The following is a 15,924-nucleotide window of genomic DNA, read 5'->3' as shown; positions in this document are numbered from 1 at the left end:
AAGATTGGTAAGAATAAATTCACAGATTAAAGTTTGGGATTATATAATGTAACTTGGAGAGTTCCTAAGGGAATGCTCACTAATCTTGCAGTTTTCAATTATTATCTTCTGAGAATACTATTATTTAAGACTGATTGTGGCCTTACATGTGGAAAAACAACAGATTCTGAAGTTTATATGTGACTTTTCATCTATATTATAAATAAATATAAAAACTTCTCAAGACAATGCTTACATTTATTAACATACAGTATTGCTCAAGAACACAATGCATTATTATCTATGTCATTTGCTCATTGATAATAACATTGATTTTTTTGTAGTGGACAATCTTTTGGCAACTTCAACATCTGTAACAAATCTGAGAACTTGATAATAAGTGGATAAAGTTCTGATCCTTTGAGACATTTGGTATTCTAAGATTCAGCAATGTTGTTTATTGGCTAGAATTCCGTGGTCGGCAAACTGCGGCTCGCGAGCCACATGCGGCTCTTTGTCCCCTTGAGTGTGGCTCTTCCTAAGCCTTAGGAGTACCCTAATTAAGTTAGCAACAATGTACCTACCTATATACATTGTTATAGTTTAAAAAATTTGGCTCTCAAAAGAAATTTCAATTGTTGTATTGTTGATATTTGGCTCTGTTGACTAATGAGTTTGCCGACCACTGGCTAGAGATCCATGATTCAATGAATGCACTTTTCCAACAAGCTTTGCTATTTTATTTCTCTGCCCACATAAAATCCCTGAGGACAATATAACTCCCTCCCCAACAATGACCAAAAAGAGTCAATGATTTGACTCATATACATAAAACCAGTGGGCAATGAAGCATACATTTTATATAAAAACTGCTGTTTGAAAATTTAACCCTGCATTTTGGCTTCTGTAAATGAAGGGTTAAATAATAAGGAAAATAAGACTACTCCCATTTCAGAGAGGCCATTAAACCTTCTCCAGATGAAGTTATCAGTGCTGGCATCAGGCCAAGCCTTTGGTCAAGGTCTGAAAGCACCAGCACATAGGGGCTCTTTAAGAACTTGCAAAGGGAACCGGGAAAACCCCATATTTGGGAGACAAAGAAGGTAAAATGGTATAAATACAGGAAACTTCCTGTGTGATTTCACCCAGAATTTGAGAGACATTTTCCTCTGGGCCCGCGCGTAATAATAATAAATGTAACTCCATCTCTCTAAGCATTGCTTGGTTCTTCTCCAGTTTTTCTGTAACAAAATAAGCAAGAGTAGAATTGAAAGTTTCATTTGAGAATTCATGCATTCATTTCGCAAGTATTTTCTTTAAACTTCCCATGTGCTCAGCAAACTAAAATTATTTATAACTAAATAGTAGTAAGGGAAGACATAGAAAAATAACCATGCTAAAGCCATGGATTAAAATGGCGATAATGAAAATGAAGTGTTAAAAGAAGAGCCAAATTATGCTTGATATTTTTTATTTCTGAAAGCAAGTAAGTGTTTTTATTTTAGTAAGCTTTTTAAATTTTCTCTTTACTAGGATTGGAACTTAAAATACATATTGTTGAAAATATTACTTTTGATACTTAAAGAAAAAAAATTATCAGTAATTCATTTATTGAAGCAATGTATTTTACAATCACAGCAGGCATATGGCAATAATAATAGTCATTGCCTCTCTGTTTCTTTAGAAACATTTAGAATTTATTCTCATAAAAAATAGTCATCTCTAAAGGCCAGGACAGCAATTTAATAAGCTGGAGATTAATTACAATTACATTATGTTTCAGAAAATGGACATTGTGTAATAAGGCACAGTAAGATTCCCGGGAGAAACCGCATTGGTTATTTTCAGTTGGCTATTTCTATTAGATACAGGAATAGCACTGAGAAGTTTTGAAAATTTAATGGTCTCTGTCCTCCCTGGAGGACTAAATCCGTAGATTGAAACGAAATATTATGCTGGATTTCAAAATAGAATATCGTGAATTATGTACACAAATTAATATCAGCGGTTAGTCAGAGAAAACAATCAAACATTGCACATGTTAAACCAGCCATGTAGAATGGCATGGGTTCATAAGTTCAAGGCCTTCATGAAATACTGCTGTGGGCAGGTCAACATTTCAGTCAAACTTGAAAATAAAATCCTCAGGTCTATGACTGACCGTATTTTCCAGTCTGTGTTACATATGCACTATCACATTTTGTTATTATACAAAATGCATAGGTTCCAAAAATAAGCACAAATGGTCACCTCCAATCAAGTTACTAACAACCCAGTGAAATTCAATCTGGCTAAAAACCAAAATTGGCAGTCTGCTGTCTGATCTCCTACAGATGTTCTTTCTTCCCTGTACAATCTATCCTTTGTTTTAACCTGTCAGCATACATCAATGCTAATCCCTACCCAAAACAGCTCTGCGGGACCATCTCTATATTTTGTAATGTAAAGTTGATCATTGTTTCTGAGCAAATGTTTCATGTTTTACTTGCTATTTTCTGATTTCTGAGCTTTCCCCAGGAATGGCAGTTTTAAGTCACTAATCCTACATTATCGTTATATTTCTATAAAAGTATTCTATTAACTGCTCTTAGCACCCCGTTTTATGTAATTATATTTATAAGTGCAAATGAAATAAAAATAAAAATTCTACCGACTGTTTGATTCTTTCATTTGCAAAGCAATTGAGTAAAATAAAAACCTGTCATCTGTTCTGTTATTCAAAATCCAAATGTTTTTAACATGGTCCTCAGTAGCCTTTTAATAGTTATGATTCCAGGAGAAATATATTAAGATAATTTTTGACAGCACTTCTCAAAATATGTATTTTGGACTCTCAGCACTTTCATCGATTTACTATTGATATGTATCAGTTTTTCTTTCCATTTCTTACTTTTCTATTGCAGATTTATTGAGGTGTTTTAAATAATGAAAATAGCTTTTAGCTTTTTTTTAATGTTAAAAAGAAATGAAAGAAAAATTTGTTTACCTTGGCATAATCACAAAACCTCAAAAGAATGAGTCTTTAGATGTTTTACAATTGGGAAAAATAAAGGTTTTTTAATAGTAATATTGTATAAAATCACCAGATGGCATCCCCTAGTCCTTGTAGAAGATTCCTGTTCTCTTGGTAGACAAAACATTTAAAAGAACAACCAAAAATTAATCTGCACCAAAAATGGAGATATTTTTAAGTACTAGCTGCTTATTTTTGTATTGTACTTTTCTCATTGAAGTTAGTCCCTTGCTTCCACTTTTACCAATATTAAAAACTCAAATATTTATTGCCTACATGAACCAAGCAAGGCCTAGAAGCAAGCACTAAAATTCTCTTCTTAAAATCTTTTTCCAAGGACATAAAGTCCAGGGTTGTATGTCAAATGCCTGACTGATTCTCATAACATGGTAACGAGTCTTCAAAATCAAAGCTGTTTTGCTACAAAAGGCACAGCCCATAAGGCAAAATTATATGTACAATTTCTAAGCTGAGCTCCCTGATTATTCCTGTTTTTCTCTGAGAACCTCAAGCTGTGGTTTACAAAGAGCTTTCTTGCAGAATGTGCTGTGAAATAGCAAATGGATTTTAACTTATCTGTTACCTTGGGGCTTTGTTTACTTCCCTAAATGGAGAAGCAGCGGGATATAAAGAGAGAATTCTGGAAAAGAATACCTTCTAGAACTGTTTCCCTTGCCCTCTTCTGAAGAAAAATATGTTGTGGTCAAATGTGTTGTAGAAATACAGTAACTGATTAAACAAAGATAAATGTTTTTGTTTATCTGCTTGTTTGAGATGGCCCAGAGCTTTTCCTATTCTAATGTTTGGTGAATGCCTCAAAAGGAAATATGGATAAAACCAGTGTGAACAGTTATTTCACCCCAGCATACATATTTTGATGATTTCTTCTGAAGATTTATATTCAACCAAATGTACTTTGGGAATGTTGGCCTATTAGAAGCTAATGGTAACCACTTGTTTTAAAAAATTAAGTACAAAAATTTCAATACTATCATTAATGGTGTGTGTTTTTGTTTTGTGTGCCATATCAATGAATGCAAAGATTTGGAATATTTTTCTATTCCAATTTCTATTGGAAAACAGTCTATTTTAGATGTGATGTGTATCATTATGCATTTTCTCAAAGAGAAATGCCTATACATTTAAAAATACCCAAGTAAATGACTAAATTTGTTACATTTCTATATGAGATGTGTTGAGGCAAATTGTGACATGGTACGATTGTTTAAATTGATTGTTAAGAAATTCCTGCTGAATCAATGTATGTTAAAGTATGAAGATGTTAATAGAGCCATTTCATAAATTTACCTCCCTCATTTTAAGGAAATTCCAGCTCAAGGAGGTAAAATAATATGTTCAAGTTTGAGTATTGGGGGGAGAAGCAAAAAATTAAGATAAAACAATCATAAACAAAAAAAGAATACCTGTGGTAGAAATGAGACAATTTCTCTCTCTCTCTCTCATGTTTGGAGCCCAAAGATTTCCAGCCCAGGCTTCTGTCTTGTTGACATGTTAAAGGGCTTCCATTCCCAAGGCCACCTCATGGTCCTGTGAAAGCTACTGTAGTTTTATTTTTTTTTTAAATATTTCATTGATTTTTTACAGAGAGGAAGGGAGAGGGATAGAGAGTTAGAAACATCGATGAGAGAGAAACATCAATCAGCTGCCTCCTGCACATCCCAAACTGGAGATGTGTCCGCAACCAAGGTACATGCCCTTGACTGGAATCAAACCTGGGACCTTTCAGTCCGCAGGCCGACACTCTATCCACTGAGCCAAACCGGTTAGGGCATGTAGTTTTAGCATTTAGGTGTTCCTTCTAAACAGCGACAAGGAGGGACAGATGAAAAGGATGTTTGTTAAGAGCATTTTCTGGAAGTTGCACACCCTGCTCTCCTTATATTCATTAGCTTAAATTTAGACACATAATCAAACCTCAAGGCAAGGAAGTTGTGTGCCCAGGTAAAAATTGAGAAGAAAGTGAGAAGAGTGATTAGGAGATAATTAGCACCTTCCGCCACTCGGGAAGCTAATTAAGACAGAACTTTAAAGTTAATTCAGCTCTTTAGAATTCCTGTCTATTTCTTCTTGACCACATTCCCACTAATTATGTGAATATTCTCAAGTTCTTCATTATTAAATCTGTCATGTTCTATGTCAAGTCTTCCCTACCTCACAAACCTTTTCCTAACTACCCTGCCTCAGAACGATGAGTTAGCTCTTTGAATTGTGATGTATTCAGTCAAACCACAAATTCCAGCTTACACTGTATTGCAGACACTGACTTCGGTTTGCATGCCATCTTTCTGTACCTGCATTGCAGATTTCAAGAGGCCAGGGAGTGCAAATTTACTACTAGCTTGTAGCTGTCCCTAGTTTGTGATTTGCTAGATAGAATGGCCTTTGAGTCTTCATCCTGGTTTACTGGGTGTAACCTTGTTACACACTAATTTACAAAAATTCATCCCACCTTCTGCCTCCTATAGAACCACAAACCAACTCTTCGTAAGAGTGCCAACTAACATGTTAGTATTGGAACACTGTAGCCATGATGCACAGGAGAAGACATCTTGAATTTTAATCCTCTCCTCAGTGCTCAATCATATGATATTTTAATAGAGTCAAAGTTTGCAGATTGTTGGCCTACAGACTGGATCTAGTTTTAGATATATATTTTTTGGTTCATACAAGGTCATTAAAAGAGTGATTTAGTAGTCAACATTTAAAAATCAGGAGATGTCATGTTAAAAAACAAACAAACTGAATTTCTAGGTTCTCCTGAAAATTCAAAGATCTGGCAACTTGGTTCAACATGCTCACATGTTATTAATAGGCATCAGCTGAGTATCTGTCATCTGTTTGGAAGAGACAATGCTATGTGTTCACTAAATCAATCTTCCTTCCTTTCCTTTCCTTCCTTCCCTTCTCCTTTACTTCCCTCCTCCCTCTCTCTTCCTTTTCTTTTCTTTTCTTTTCTTTTCTTTTCTTTTCTTTTTTTTTCTTTTCTTTTCTTTTCTTTTCTTCTTTCTTTCTTTCTTTCTTTCTTTCTTTCTTTCTTTCTTTCTTTCTTTCTTTCTTTCTTTCTTTCTTCTTTCTTTCTTTCTTTTTCTGAGCATACAACCAAGTCATATTTCTCAATAAATTAGGTATGCATGTTTGATCGAGTTCAAAAATCAAATATAGTTAAAAGTGATTTGTGTCACTTCAAGGTATAACTGTTGAAAAAGTTGTCTATATATGATGCTCAATGCTCAAGTTCTTACCTTGTATGTATGACTACACAGAGGATATGGTTGGAAGACTTCAAGGCCATAAGAGATGAGGGAGGCACTGCCTGGAAGAAGCCTGGATCCCTGAACTACTACCTGGAGCTGAGTACCCATGCTAATTTTCACTATAACATAAACAATAAATAAACCTTGTTGTAATAAACCATAGGAATTGGGGGATTATTTGTCACATCATTTAACCTAACCTGACTAAAACACCCGCTTTAGACAGTAGTAGGCAGTCTAGTTCACCATGATCTCCATCAAGCCTGATTTATCTTCCTACTTCTGGTAAGGAGTTGACATTATGACTCAAATTATGCATCTAGATTAGTAATGTAGAGAGTTTCGAGGACCAAATTTAAAAGGAATTTGACAAACTGAAGCACTTAAAAATTAATTTACCAAGGTCTGGATTACGTGTAATTAAAAACACCTGAAGGAATTATGAATGAATATACAGCTTAGAAATGATAGATTTAAAATATATTATAAACAATTTCCAAATATTTGAAAGGGTTGATGCAGTGAGAATTTGAGTTTGCACTCCAATGCTCTTAAGGGTATATTAGGACCAATTGGATAAAAATACAAACTGAAATTCCATCATTCGAAGAGTTACATTGGGTTACTAGGTTGAACTAAAAGACCTCTGAATTCCAGAAAAGTTCTTGGATTTTATTAAGTTGGTACTATAAAAATTATTCATCTTATATGTGAGTGGCTCTGCTTTCTTTGAAATACAATATTTGTTTTGTTGTGGTTTGGTTTTTACTGTTGCAGTGAGCTTCCAATGATTTGCTTTCAAAGTAAGCTTCAGCTATGTTACAGATTGATTGTTTGTTATGAATGCAAAATGAAATTGCCTTGGTAAAATAATTAGTAATCAATAGGCATAATTAATAAGAGCATTTTTATTTTATAGTTCCTAATATTAAAGATAGATACATGAGCTTTTTAAATATGAATCTTCTTAATAGATCCAATGACTATTCAATTAAATTTTATACATTTTTTAACAAAATCTCAGTTAATGTTAATATCATTAAAATATAATTAGTGACTTTCCTAAAATAGTTCCTTTACTTAAAAACACCAAGTATTCCCATGTTTCTGCCCATCTTTATATTTTTTAAATCTATATGACCTACTATGAAATGACGACGAAAAAATACAGATGAAGTTACCTGACTTCCCCTTTCCCAATTTTAAGTTTATTATTATTTTTTAATCCTTACCTGAGGATATGTTTTTATTGATTTTAGAGAGAGAGGAAGGGGAAGGGAAAGAGTGTGAAGAGAGAGAGAGAGAGAGAGAGAGAGAGAGAGAGAGAGAGAGATTGGTTGCCTTCTGATCCATTGTCTCCCTTGCCTCCCATACACTCCCCTACTGGGGATTGAACCCACAAACTTTTGGTGTACAGGACGACTCTCCAATCAACTGAGCCACACAGCAGGACCCCCTCCCCCAATTCTATTCACCTCTTTCTCTTTCCAGAAATAACCATTAGCTACAATTGGGACTGTATCATTCCTATGCATGTTTTTGAATTATTACTATACTTGAGGCCCGATGCATGAAAATTCGTGCAAGAGTAGGCCTTCCTTCCCCTGGCTGCCGGCTCTGGCTTCTCTCTGGCACCTGAGACCTGGGCTTTCCTCCCCTGGCTGCCAGCAGGCACCCGGGACCCGGGCTGCTTCCCTCCTCCGGCCACCTGCAGGCACCCAGGACCCTGGCTGGCTTCCTCAGAGCCCGGCTTGGTCAGGAAGGACATCCTGAAGGACGTCCGGAAGATGTCCAGTCTAATTAGCATATTACCCTTTTATTATTATAGATAAGCAAGTATTAATAAGCTATATATAATTGATTTGCCTGTTTAAAAAACATATATATGCACCACATGGAATTGAATTTGCTTTTCTTATTCGACATTATGTTTTGTTTTCAATAAAGTACATGCATTTCTGGTATGTATTTTATTTTTCCTTTAAGCATTTAAACAATTAACTAATTTGTGGAATAGGTAATCCATTCATATGCCACCAAAGTCAATAAGCATAAAACACTACTTTCAGAGTTTAAAGTCTCCTTCCTACCTCTGTACTTTAGCCACCTAGTTTCCATCCACCCACCTCAGTCACCAAAAATAGGTACCCATGGTTACTAGTTTCTTGTGTATCCCTCCTGAAATGTCTTAGATGTATAAATAAATGGTATTATGCTATGTATGCACTGTTATGTACATTGCTTTTTTAAGCTTACAATCAATTGATTTTCTTTTCATATCAGTGCATAAAGGCATCCTTTATTCTTTCTTAGTGTAGCATTATGTATGTTCCATTCCACAAACTGTTGGCTGGAGGCCTTCCTCCCTTCCTTGCCAGATGGGCCTCTCCATAGGGCAACTTACAATATGGCAGCTTGCTTCTTCCACAGCAAGGACTCTACGAGAGAAATAATGCCAAATACATAGAGAGCTACAAAGAATAGGAAATAAAATAATAGATGCACACGCATCGGTGTGAAAATCGAAAACTAGAGCAGCCAACAGATGTTCACTGGGAAGCACTGTGAGACGGTAGAACCGGAACTGACAGGAGGTGGAGTTTTGGCCCATTCCAAGTGTAGGTAAATGGCAGGGCTTGCCGTAGGAAGCTTAAAGGAGTAGGAATATTCTAATAAGGCTCAAGCATGACCTGCCAAGGCCAATTTTCCTGGCAGGATCACAGGGAGTGACTGTTGGCAATGGAATTCAGATTTAGCATGGCACAGGTAGCAGAGAGGAAGGCAAGGGTCTCTCCAGGTAAAGGGCAGAACAGAGAGCAGAGCCAGGACTATCAGGAAGCAGGTGCTACAAAAAGCTACAGAAGAGGAAGCTCTGGGAAATTAGAAAGTGTATCTGAGTCAAGTCTTCCCTTGAAAGGTTGGGAAAACGAATTTCACACAAAAATAAGCATGCAAAAAACATTAAGGCCGAATCCCATTAAGTAAAAAGAGAATAAAGAACAAAAGCACACCCATTCAGTGAAAGGACCTCAGAAAAGACATCCTATAGATAGGTAGACAAATAAACGAATATATATTAAAACCTTACCTACTATCTCAGAATGAGATAAAAGTATCAAGAAAATTACATAAGAAATAAACGCATAAAAATACCACATAAAATCCGACTTCAAAAAATTCAGAAATGAGATAGCAAAATTTTTAAAAATCATATTTTATTATTTAAATGCTCTTATGAATATTTTGTGCCTATAACTTGGAACATATGTGCTAGAGTTTCACTGAGGTATATGCCTAGATATAAAATTGCTTCATCAAAGTGTTTGCACATCTTTAAATTGACTAAATATTGCCAAGTTGTTATCTAAAATGGTTATGCTAGTTTACATTCACACCAATATGTTAGGAGATTCAACAATTTCTACTTATACTACCCACATATTTATGGTCAGACTGTTATAATTTTGCTAGTCTATTTTGTGTGAAATTGTATCAAAACATTTACATTTTTATCTCTGTGATTACTAATGAGGTTTAGCATTTTAAATTCAATTTTTTCAGAAAAAAATATGATTTTTTTCGGAATTACCTACTTACATCCTTTACCTATTTTCTTCTGCATTTTTTTCTCATTGATAGTAATAATCTCCCTTCTTCTTCTTCTTCTTCTTCTTCTTCTTCTTCTTCTTCTTCTTCTTCTTCTTCTTCTTCTTCTTCTTCTTCTTCTTCTTCTTCTTCTTCTTCTTCTTCTTCTTCTTCTTCTTCTTCTTCTTCTTCTTCTTCTTCTTCTTCTTCTTCTTCTTCTTCTTCTTCTTCTTCTTCTTCTTCTTCTTCTTCTTCTTCTTCTTCTTCTTCTTCTTCTTCTTCTTCTTCTTCTTCTTCTTCTTCTTCTTCTTCTTCTTCTTCTTCTTCTTCTTCTTCTTCTCCTCCTCCTCCTCCTTCTTCTTCTTCTTCTTCTTCTTCTTCTTCTTCTTCTTCTTCTTCTTCTTTCTTCTTCCTCTTTTTTTGTTGTTAATCCTCACCTGAGGATTTTTTCCCATTGATTTTTAGAGAGAGTGGAAGGGAGGGGAATAGGGTGAGAGAGAGACAAAGAGAGAGAGAGGGAGAGATACAGAGAGAGAGAGACATCAATGTGAGAGAGATACATTGTCTTCTACACACACCCTGACCAAGGGTGGGATCAAACCCAAAACCCAGGTATGTGCTCTTGGTGTGAGGTTTGACACTCTAACCATTGAGCACACAGGCCAGGGCTTGATTGTAATAGTTCTTTTACCTTTTCTGAAAAACATTACTCTGCTATATGCATGTTTAAGTATCTTATTTTAAATTCTAGATTTTTATTTATTTGTTTTCAATTTCAGTGTCTCTTTTTGAAACAAAATTTGCCATTTTTATGTAGCATACATTTCAACAAATTTTTATATATGCCTTGTGGTATTATGTTTTTTTTCTCTCCTGTCCCAATAAGAAAAATAAATGTCCTATACATTCTTCAACATTTTATAAAGTTTTGCTTTTATAATTGAGTCTTTAATCCATGTGGACTCGATTTTATGAGGTATGATGTGAGGTATGGTTCTAATTAGTATTTCGATAACCACATGGAAACCAGTTGTTCACTCATACGAACAATACTGCAAATGGCATCCTTGTGCTCACCTAGAAGTGCAGGTACTGGAGTAAAACATGTGCTCATTTTTGTATTCATTAGCTATTGCCAAATTATTTTTCTAAGAAAATTTTCAAGTTGACACTATCACTAATGAAGTCTGAGTTCTACTTTTCTATGAATGTCATCAAATACTAATTTGCACCAATCTGATTAATGTTAATTGCTCTATCAGTAGTCATTTTACAAAGACATTTTTTTTCTTTCAGTTTGTTTACGTGGGATATATTACATAATTACTTGTTCAAAGTGGATGATCTATTTTCTGAGTTTGCATGATTTGTAAATCCCAGATTATTTCTTTCAGACTGGTAATCAAATATGCACAAAGAACTTATTAAATAATGACCCCTTCCTCCCATTGTTGCCTTGTATCTAAGATATGATCTTAAAGATAATCAAGGAAAAGAAACTTACCATTATCCATTTGAATTTTCTCATCACCGTGCTTTAAATATTCATAATACTAATAATATCTTAGGTCTGTATGAACACTTGACAATTTTAATTTTAACATACATTTCAGTGTTTAAAACCCTGATTAAAATTTCTCATAACTAAACATAATAGAAGTAAAAAAAAATTTGTGTCGATGAGTCACTTTCAATTATTTAGTTACCTATTATTTAATGTTTCATCAAAAATGCCTGCATATTTATATCAACTTTCTATTTATCCCTTAGATTATTCATGCCTGAGTGGAGTGTCAGCTGCAGAAATAGGAGGTTTAATGAGTTTCATGGGGATACCTCATTCCAAGAACAAAAACTGGAAAAGGAATATAACACAAGTGCCTGCATACTAATATGGCCCCTTGTTAGAACCAATTTCAGGGGCACAAGATGATAGATAGTTTATACACAATATACATCTCCTTTAGAGAGGCTTGTACTTCCGATTTGGTTTACTTTGTATAAATTAATCTACAGACACTGTACAAATACTAAACATATAAGCAACAAATACCCAAAGGCAGAGACTGCCATTACTCTACCCCAAATACTGCCTTATTCTGCACTTGCTCAGATTTTATTTTAGGCTTTTAATTTGTTCTGCTTTTCTTTTTTCTTTTTTTAAAAGAGCCATTGTTATTTATAATAGAAATGGGACATCATAAAAATAAACATTTAACTTAGCATACTACACAGACATTCTTTTTCTTTGAAAGAGACCCTTAATTTACTTTGGTGAAGATTATGCATTATAAAGCAACTTTTTAAAACACGTTTAATCTATGCTCTGCAGTGCTAGTCTATTGGGACAGCAAGCAAAGTTAATTTAAAGAAGTGAAATTTAAATTTTATGACCTATGAAAAATAGAGAACTAAAGTAATTATTCATGCTTTTCATGTTAAAAATCCCAATATATCTATAATAATCTATAATAATAAAAGTGTAATATGCAAATCGACCGAACAGCAGAATGACCGTCTGGATGACTTTCTGACGACCACGCTATGACACCCACTGGCGCCAGGCCAGCCAAGGCAGGTGCGATGCGATTGGTTGGGGGCCCTATGATTGCCATGCAGAACGATTGGTTGGGGGCCCGGCCATCGCCCCATGATCGCCATGCAGAAGGAGGCCCAGGCCTCTGGCTGGTGGGGCAATCAATCGGAGGGCTCCACAATTGCCCCAAAGAGGGAAGCCCAGGCCACCAAACAGTGTGCTGCAGCGGGGGGAGGGGGATTCCTTCTGTGGGAGCGATACATCACAGAGCCCCGGCCAGGTGGGCAGGGCCTACCTCTTTGGGGCTATTGATCACGGGGCTCCGGGACTATGAGAGGGCACAGGCTGGACTGAGGAACACCCTCTCCGAGTGCACACATTTCATGTGCTGGGCCTCTAGTGTATAAATAAAAAGAAATATTTTGAATCTGTATAATTTAGATACATTATTGTGTGTATGGATTCTGTGTGTGAGTGTGTGTGTGTGTGTGTGTGCAGCAAAATACATGGAATTATAAGACATTTTAATGTTCATGAAAAATTTGGTCTTTATTTTACAGTAAAAGTTAAAAAAAGACTTCTGAAGAACCCTATGTTTCTTAAGTCAGGTGAAGTTTATAAAGCAATATTTTCTAATGGTATTTAGAAGGATTTCATTAACTTGTCTGCAATGGGGAAATATAGTTTGATTTGCTTTTAAATTTCACTTTAACTATATTCAGAATTTTCAAATGGGTACTCTCTAAATTTCTTAATTTCTTCAGCTTTCAAAGAGAGTAAATTTTAGTCATTAAAGTAGAAAGGTGCTGGTTCCTTCACACACACACACACACACACACACACACACACACACACACAAATACTCTGATATTATGGTGCTCAGGTGACAATGAGGAAGGGTATAGGCAAGAGAGACAAATGGCAATGAACCTGTAATCACTAATTTATATGGACACTTTACATATATTATTTATTTTATCATTGTGATTGATGATATCTCTTATAATCCAATCATTTATTTCATTGTTTTTGAAAAAGTGTTCTTTGTTTTTGCTAAATGATCTGAGAGATGTTAACATCAATTTGCATGGTTACAGTGGCAGGGTCAGGATTTGAACTTTATAATTTCTATGACTATAAAGTCAATACCCTGTCTAACATACAATCCATCAAGAAGTAAACAGGGAATTTTGACTAAGGCTAATAAGATGTGCAAACATGTCCAATAAAACTTTGAATTTACTCTTAATACTCTTCTATGTTGTAAGGGAGAAATGAATGTATTGCCAACACCATTTATCTAAGAAATAAATTTTTTTTTAGAAAATTAAAAAACATTGGATATTACTACTAATGGGACCTATAATGCTATAGAATTTGCAAAATATTTTATATGGTTTAGATTTCATTCTTTGAAGGATTGCTTTCTGCCAGTCATGGTTCTATTATCACATTTCATCTATTCAACAAGCCAGCAAGGCAAATATTATTAGCCAATTTTTATAGAAGACACTGAGGTTTAAACACTGACCAATATACAGAGTCCTTCAAGGACTTCCCAAACTTAATAAAAGTTCTCCAAACTCTTAATTTCCTAATTTTTTACTCTTCCCACTACCCCACACAGACTGTTCAATACATCAAGATAAAGGACACTTAAGAGTCTAACAGTGATTTAAAGTTAGATAAATGGACCAATTATTGTGATTATTCAAACTTACAAATTTTCTTTTTTATACAGAGTAATCCAAGTACTTGGATTCCAAAACATCCAAATAATTATCTCAATCTTTTCACTTTGCCCAAAGAAGTTAACTGGGGGAAAAAACAACAACTCGCCATGAAAATCTTTACAGTTAGATAAAAAAAATAATAAACACTTTTTAAAAAGTCCTTAAATGTGCTGTTAGTGAATGCAATGTTTCCATTCATCATTTAGGAAGGCCATCTATCTTATCAGTTAAACATCATGGTGCTGGAGTTCTGACTTTGAGAATCAAAATCCTATTTCTAAAAAATATTTTCTTGGGTGTTTGCATTTTCATTTATTCCCCAGTTTGCAAAATTATATGACTAAAGGAAACAAGGATTATTCTAATGTTACTGCATTGGGAAGAAAAAGTATTATAGTTAATTATTTAGCAGAATATTTACAAGTTTCTGTTGACCTTGTTGGTTGAGCATGACTACAAAATATTATATAATAATAAAAAGCATTAATCGTAACAGTCTTGCAAAGTAATTCATTGAATACAGAAGTTTGCTTAATTTAGCCCATGAAATGGGGATAACATTTCTGAATTTAATTTCCCCCATGTAATGGGGATAATAATGAGTGTATGACTCGTTTAGGATGCTTGACTGTAAGTTTCAAAAAATTACTCAAAACAAACTTAAAAACCCAAATGTAGTGGCTCACATAAATTAAGAGTTCAGAGGTTTCAGGAATGCTTTGCTCACAGCTTTGGCTCCATTTTCCTAAGTTTTGTGCCAATGTTGGCTTACTTCAGGGTAACCAAATGGCTGCTTTAGTTGTAAGCTTCCCATCTCACACTACTCACTCCAGAATAAGAGAGCCTTTCTCTTCTCATAACCATCAGATACAAGCCCTTCAAGCTTCATCCAGATTTAATTAGCTTGGGTGCCCATGCCTACCCTTTAAAATTATTTTTAACTCAAAGAATGGGAAGGAGTACTCTTACTGACTTAGGCCAATGTGTTGATTTAAGGGTAGGCTCAATCTGAAACAGACCACGTAGTGATTTCACAATGAGGAAAAAGACAGGAATAGTGGCTGGGGATGCCAGAATCAATGTCTCCTGCAGCCTGCCTGATAGGGTGGTAGAAAAATTGAAAGAAATAATCTCTGTAACACACCCACCAGAGCTTCTGACACACAATAAAAGATACATAAACATTAGATAATATTATTCTAATACTTTTACGACTTCATTTTCATTTCACATGATGATTTTATTAGCAGGAAAAATGAAATATAATGCAAGATTATATATAGTATCTTGGAAATAATTTTTCTAAAAGACAGGTCTGGATTGGACTGTTGTTATTTTATGTGCTGAATTTGCCTGTACAGAGAGCCAAATCATATAATTTGATTCAAACATTTTTTTGCTCTTGCCCTACCCCATTTTTCCATGAAAAATATTTGTAAATTAAATTAATCATTCAGCAATGGTTGATTTGGCAACAAAAACTTCATTAGTTTTTTTTTAGTTAGTTCATTGGCTCTCAAGTTGCATGTACTTGTGATACACTTTCAAATGCATCAATTTTGGCTGGATACTTTAAAGGACTGAAAGAGAATGGATGATTTTTCAGAAACTCATTTCATGAAGTTGAAGAGCTTAAAACTCCTCATTGCAGTTACTCAACTCTCCTCTTCAGAACTGAGCCACTATGTAGTTATTTTCTATTCTGACACACTCCTGAGCTCGCAAGACAGATTTCACATATTCTGATAAACTTGTCATTCCTCTTTTCCTCACTTCCTTTCCCCCACACCTCTTTTAATTGTA

The sequence above is a fragment of the Myotis brandtii genome, unplaced genomic scaffold, assembly GCF_000412655.1.
Source record: "Myotis brandtii unplaced genomic scaffold, ASM41265v1 scaffold82, whole genome shotgun sequence".
NCBI lineage: Eukaryota > Metazoa > Chordata > Mammalia > Chiroptera > Vespertilionidae > Myotis > Myotis brandtii.
Note: the sequence above shows the minus strand (reverse complement) of the source record.